Below are 6,593 nucleotides of genomic sequence, written 5' to 3'. Positions count from 1 at the left end.
GTTTTTGATAGGTGGATTGAGGAAGCATGAATGGAAACCATAAAAGGAAAGCTATTTCTGTGTCAGACACAGTAATAACACTTTTTACCTTTGTATAAAGTATATATGGACTGACAGATAGTTTTATAGCATGGTTTAAGAGTCACTCAGAGCATTTCTTTTACCAAATATAAAAGCCGACAAGAATTCCCTAAATTAGAGTCAGGGATATGGGAAAAGTAAGAGGTGTCAGATTAGTTTTAAAATTGAGTCAACATAATGAACAATATAACTTGATCTGAGTCTGAGGGCAGATATTGTCTTGAATTAATTCTATAACTCAGACTCTTTCAGCTTTGTGGTTATTACATTAAACAACATAAAAATCCTATTTCCAACTTTTTTTTTACATCATCTGTTAAGCATAGAGTGTAACAAAACACATTGAAGGGTCATAATGTGGCTTGTCGTAATTTGGGAAGACTTCTTTAAACATATAAGCAGAAGACAGGAACGAGTCACTAAGAACCAGGCATAGGTCAAAATCAGCAAGCAGATGGAGTAATTTGGAGGGGAAAGCCATAGATGATTAGAGGACAATTTTCCAGAGAGGTAGTTCATTTAAAATGACCACCACATACCTGTCTCTCACTACGGTGTATTTTTAGAGTCACTTTTCATAGCTGTACCCAACCAACCAGACAGACAAAACTTCCACTTGTTAGAGTCAGGGAAACACCACATTAAGCAAAAGTGCTGGCAATGTCAATAGAATTTCAAGATAGGCCTAGGTGTGCCTGGGTGGCTCAGTTGAGTCAGAATCGGACTCTTGATTTAGGCTCGGGTCAGGATCTCAGTATTGTAACATCAAGCCCTGTGGGGCTCTGTGCTCAGCAGGGAGTCTGCTTGAGATTTTTTCTGTCCCTCTGCCCGTTCCCCCCCCCAAAAGAAGTGAATGAATAAAATCTTTAAAAAAAAAGAAATTTCAAGATAGGGCTAAATTAAGAAACAATATAGTTGGTATCAATTGTTAATACCAGGCAATAAATGTTGGGTTTAGTTTTAGTACTGAAAACAAGAAGTAAGGCAAGGATCAATAGAGATGCAGAAGATGGGGCAAACTATTTTAAACAAATTCATTTAGAGGGAATGTAAAATTGCCAGGGACAAATGTTTAACAATCAAAGAGATCATATCAAAAATGCACATTTTGAAATATCAAATTTTACATGCTAAATCGAAGTCATGGGATTTATTTTATTTTATTTTATTTTTTTAAATGATTTTTTATTATATTTTTTTAAATGATTTTTTATTATATTATGTTAGTCACCATACAGTATATCCCCGGATTCCGATGTAAAGTTCGATGCTCCATCAGTGGCGTATAACACCCAGTACACCATGCAATATGTGCACTCCTTACCACCCATCACCAGTCTATCCCATTCCCCCACCCCCTCCCCTCTGAAGTCTTCAGTTTGTTTCTCATAGTCCATAGTCTCTCATGTTTCATTCCCCCTTCTGATTACCCCCCTTTTCTTTATCCCTTTCTTCCCCTACCGATCATCCTAGTTCTTATGTTCCATAGATGAGAGAAATCATATGATAATTGTCTTTCTCTGCTTGACTTATTTCACTTAGCATTATCTCCTCCAGTGCCGTCCATGTTGCAGCAAATGTTGAGAATTCGTTCTTTCTGATAGCTGAGTAATATTCCATTGTATATATGGACCACAGCTTCTTAATCCAGTCATCTGTTGAAGGGCATCTCGGCTCCTTCCATGATTTGGCTATTGTGGACAATGCAGCTATGAACATTGGGGTGCATATGGCCCTTCTCTTTACTACGTCTGTATCTTTGGGGTAAACACCCAGTAGTGCAATGGCTGGGTCATAGGGTAGTTCAATTTTTAACTTTTTAAGGGACCTCCACACTGTTTTCCAGAGTGGCTGTACCAACTTGCATTCCCACCAACAATGTAGGAGGGATCCCCTTTCTCCACATCCTCTCCAACAATTGTTGTTTCTTGCCTTGTCTATCTTTGCCATTCTAACTGGCGTAAGGTGGTATCTCAGTGTGGTTTTGATTTGAATTTCCCTGATGGCTAATGATTTTGAACATTTTTTCATGTGTCTGTTAGCCATTTGTATGTCTTCATTGGAAAAGTGTCTGTTCATATCTTCTGCCCATTTTATGATTTGTTTATTTGTTTCTCGTGTATTGAGTTTGAGAAGTTCTTTGTAGATCTTGGATACCAGTCCTTTATCTGTGGTGTCCTTTGCAAATATATTCTCCCATTCCGTGGGCTGTCTCTTAGTTTTTTTGACTGTTTCCTTGGCTGTGCAGAAGCTCTTTATCCTGATAAAGTCCCATAAGTTCATTTTATCTTTTATTTCTCTTGCCTTTGGAGATGTGTCGTGAAAAAGGTTGCTCTGGCCGATGTCATAGAAGTTGTTGCCTATGTTCTCCTCTAGAATTTTGATGGATTCCTGTCTCACATTGAGGTCTTTCATCCATTTGGAGTTTATTTTTGTGTATGGTGTGAGAGAGTGGTCAAGTTTCATTCTTTTGCATGTAGCTGTCCAATTTTCCCAGCACCATTTATTGAAGAGACTGTCTTTTTTCCACCGGATGTTTTTTCCTGCTTTATCAAAGATTAGTTGCCCAAAGAGCCGAGGGTCCATTTCTGGGTTCTCTATTCTGTTCCATTGGTCGATGTGTCTGTTTTTGTGCCAGTACCATGCTGTCTTTGTGATCACAGCTTTGTAGTACAGCTCGAAATCCGGCATTGTGATGCCCCCAGCTTTGTTTTTCCTTTTCAACAGTTCCTTGGAGATTCGGGGCCTTTTCTGGTTCCATACAAATTTAAGGACTATTTGTTCCAGTTCTTTGAAAAATGTCCTCGGTATTTTGATCGGGATAGCATTGAAAGTGTAGATTGCTCTGGGTAGTATGGACATTTTAACTATGTTAATTCTTCCAATCCATGAGCATGGAATATTTTTCCATCTTTTTATGTCTTCCTCAATATCTTTCAAAAGTGATCTATAGTTTCTAGCATATAGGTCCTTTACGTCTCTGGTTAAGTTAATTCCAAGGTAACGCATGGTTTTTGGTGTTATTGTAAATGGGATGGATTCCCTAATTTCTCTTTCTTCAGTCTCGTTATTCGTGTATAGAAATGCAACTGATTTCTGGGCATTGATTTTGTATCCTGCCACCTTACTGAATTGTTCTATAACTTCTAATAGTTTGGGAGTGGATTCCTTTGGGTTTTCCATATAGAGTATCATGTCATCTGCAAAGAGAGACAGTTTGACTTCTTCTTTGCCGATTTGGATACCTTTGATCCCTTTTTGTCTTCTGATTGCTGTTGCAAGGACTTCTAGTACTATGTTGAATAATAGTGGCGAGAGTGGGCATCCTTGTCGTGTTCCTGATCTTAAGGGAAAGGCTTCCAGCTTTTCCCCATTGAGAATAATGCTTGCAGTAGGCTTTTCATAGATGGCTTTTATGAGATTGAGAAATGTACCCTCTATTCCTACACTCTGAAGGGTTTTAATCAGGAAAGGATGCTGTATTTTGTCAAATGCTTTTTCTGCATCAATTGAGAGGATCATATGGTTCTTGAGTCTTTTCTTGTTGATATGATGTATCACATTGATTGATTTGCGAGTGTTGAACCATGCTTGCATCCCAGGTATGAATCCCACTTGGTCATGATGGATAATCCTTTTAATGTACTGTTGGATTCTATTAGCAAGGATCTTGTTGAGGATTTTGGCATCCATATTCATTAGAGAAATCGGTCTGTAATTCTCCTTTTTGAGGGGGTCTTTGCCTGGTTTGGGGATCAAGGTAATATTAGCCTCATAGAATGAGTTTGGTAGCTTTCCTTCTGTTTCTATTTTTTGAAATAGCTTTAGGAGAATAGGTATTATTTCTTCTTTGAATGTTTGGTAGAATTCCCCAGGAAAACCGTCTGGGCCTGGAGTTTTATTATTTGGAAGGTTGTTTATCACTGACTCAATTTCTTCATAGTTAATTGGCCTATTTAAGAAATCTATTTCTTCCTGTTTCAGTCTTGGTAGTTTATAGGTTTCCAGGAAGGCCTCCATCTCTTCCAGATTGTTTAGTTTTTTGGCATATAGCTGTTGATAAAAGTTTCTAATAATCCTTGCAATTTCAATGGTGCTGGTCGTGACCTCTCCCTTTTCAGTCATAATTTTAATAATCTCAGTCCTTTCTCTTTGTTTTTGGACAAGTTTTGCCAGTGGTCTATCAATTTTATGGATTCTCTCAAAGAACCAGCTTCTAGTCCTGTTGATCTGCTCTACTGTGGTTCTGGTCTCTAATTCATTGATTTCTGCTCTAATCTTGGTCAACTCCTTCCTTGTCAGTGGGTTAGGCCTGTCCCTCTGTTGCTGTTCCAGTTTCTTGAGGTGAGAATATAGAAACTGCATTTTAGATTTTTCTATTCTTTTGAGTGAGGCTTGGATGGCTATGTATTTCCCCCTTAGGACTGCCTTTGCAGTATCCCATAGGTTTTGGACCGTTGTGTATTCATTCTCGTTGGTCTCCATAAATTGTTTAATTTGTTTTTTGATTTCCTGGTTTATCGAGTCATTCTTGAGCAGGATGGTTCTTAGCCTCCAAGTGTTTGAGTTTCTTCCAGGTTTTTCCTTGTGGTTGAGTTCCAATTTCAGAGCGTTGTGGTCTGAGAATATGCAGGGGATAATTTCAATCTTTTGGTATTGGCTGAGACCTGTTTTGTGTCCCAGAGCATGATCTATTCTTGAGAATGTTCCATGGGCATTTGAATAGAATGAGTATTCTTTGGTTCTGGGGTGTAGTGTTCTATATATATCTATGAGGTCCAACTCGTCGAGTATGGCATTCAAAGCCTTTGATTCTTTGCTTAGTTTTTGCCAGGGTGTTCTGTCTATTTCTGATAGTGGGGTGTTGAGGTCCCCTACTATTACTGTGTTCTTATCTATATGTCTCTTTATTTTGGTTAAGAGTTGGCTTGTGTATCTTGCTGCTCCCCTGTTGGGGGCATATATATTAATAATTGTCATATCCACTTGTTGAATACTTCCTTTAAGAATAATATAGTGCCCTTCTGTATCTCTCTCTATGGCCTCTAGTTTAAAATCCAGTCTATCTGATATGAGAATTGCTACTCCAGCTTTCTTTTGAGGTCCATTTGCGTGGAAGATGGTACTCCATCCCCTTACTCTAAGTCTGAATGCATCTTTGGGTTCAAAATGAGTCTCTTGTAGACAGCAAATGGATGGGTCATGTCTTTTTATCCAATCTGCAACCCTGTGGCGTTTTATGGGAGAGTTTAAGCCATTTAGATTGATAGAGATTATTGACAGATATGATTTTAATGATGCCATTTCTCTTTAAAGTCTTTGTATCGGTTGTGACTTGCTGCTCTGTATCACTCTTGGGGCCTTTTTACCTTTATAGAGCCCCCCTTAATATCTCCTGTAGGGCTGGTTTCGTGGTTACGAAATTGGTTAATGATTGGCGATTTTGGAACGTCTTTATTTCTCCATCAATTCTGAATGACAGCTTTGCTGGATAAAGGATCCTTGGCTGCATGTTTTTCTCTGAAAGAGCTTTAAAAATGCCCCCCCAAGCCTTTCTCTCATTCCAGGTCTCTGTAGACAGGTCTGACGTAATCCTGATACCTTTGCCTTGGTACGTGAGAAATTTCTTTGCCCTGGATGCTTTCAATACTGTATCCTTGGATCTAATATTTGCGAATTGCCCTATGACCTGACATGGTGTAGGTCTGTCGNAATTGCACTATGACATGCCGTGGCGTAGGTTTGTCCTGGTTGAGCTTGGATGGGGTCCTCTCTGCCTCTTGGACACGAATGCTTGTTTCCCTTGCTAGATTAGGGAAGTTTTCAGCTACAATTTGTTCAAATATCTCTTCTAGACCTCTGTTTTTCTCCACCCCTTCAGGGATGCCGATGATTCTGACATTGGATCGTTTCATAGAGTCAGTAATCTCCCGTAATCTACATTTGTGGGCATGGATTTTTTTAAGACCAGCTTCTATTTTCGTTTTTTCTCCTACTAACCCATCCTCCAATTCGCTAACGCGTTCCTCTGCCTCGGTGACCCTGGCCGTCAGAGCCTCTAGTTTTGACTGTATTTGGCCCACTGAGTTTTTAATTTCTGTCAGATTCGCTCTCATTTCTGCCCTTAGGGATTCTATATTCTCAGCAACGCTTTCTCTGATGCTTTTTTCAAGTTTACTCATCATCTTGACCATTGTTGCTCTGAATTCCATTTCTGATAATTGGGATACATCCATATGTATTAATTCTGTGGCCGAGGCCAATTCTGTGGCAGAGGCCACAGACTCATTATCTTTTCTTTGCTGGGGGGGACTTCTCCTTCTCGTCATTCTGATGAAGAGAGATTGCAGGGTTGTCCAGAGCCCAAGTGTTGACTGGGACCCAGGCCGTGCGCCCTTGTTTTTTATAGAGATCTTAGGGATGTGGGCTTCTTCTTTAAAGATTTTATTTATTTATTAGAGAGAGACAGACAGTCAGCAAGAAAGGGAACCCAAACAGGGGAGTGGGTGAGG

This window comes from Ailuropoda melanoleuca, chromosome 15 (genome assembly GCF_002007445.2).
Source record: "Ailuropoda melanoleuca isolate Jingjing chromosome 15, ASM200744v2, whole genome shotgun sequence".
NCBI classification, from domain to species: Eukaryota; Metazoa; Chordata; class Mammalia; order Carnivora; family Ursidae; genus Ailuropoda; species Ailuropoda melanoleuca.
This window is presented reverse-complemented; position numbering follows the sequence as displayed.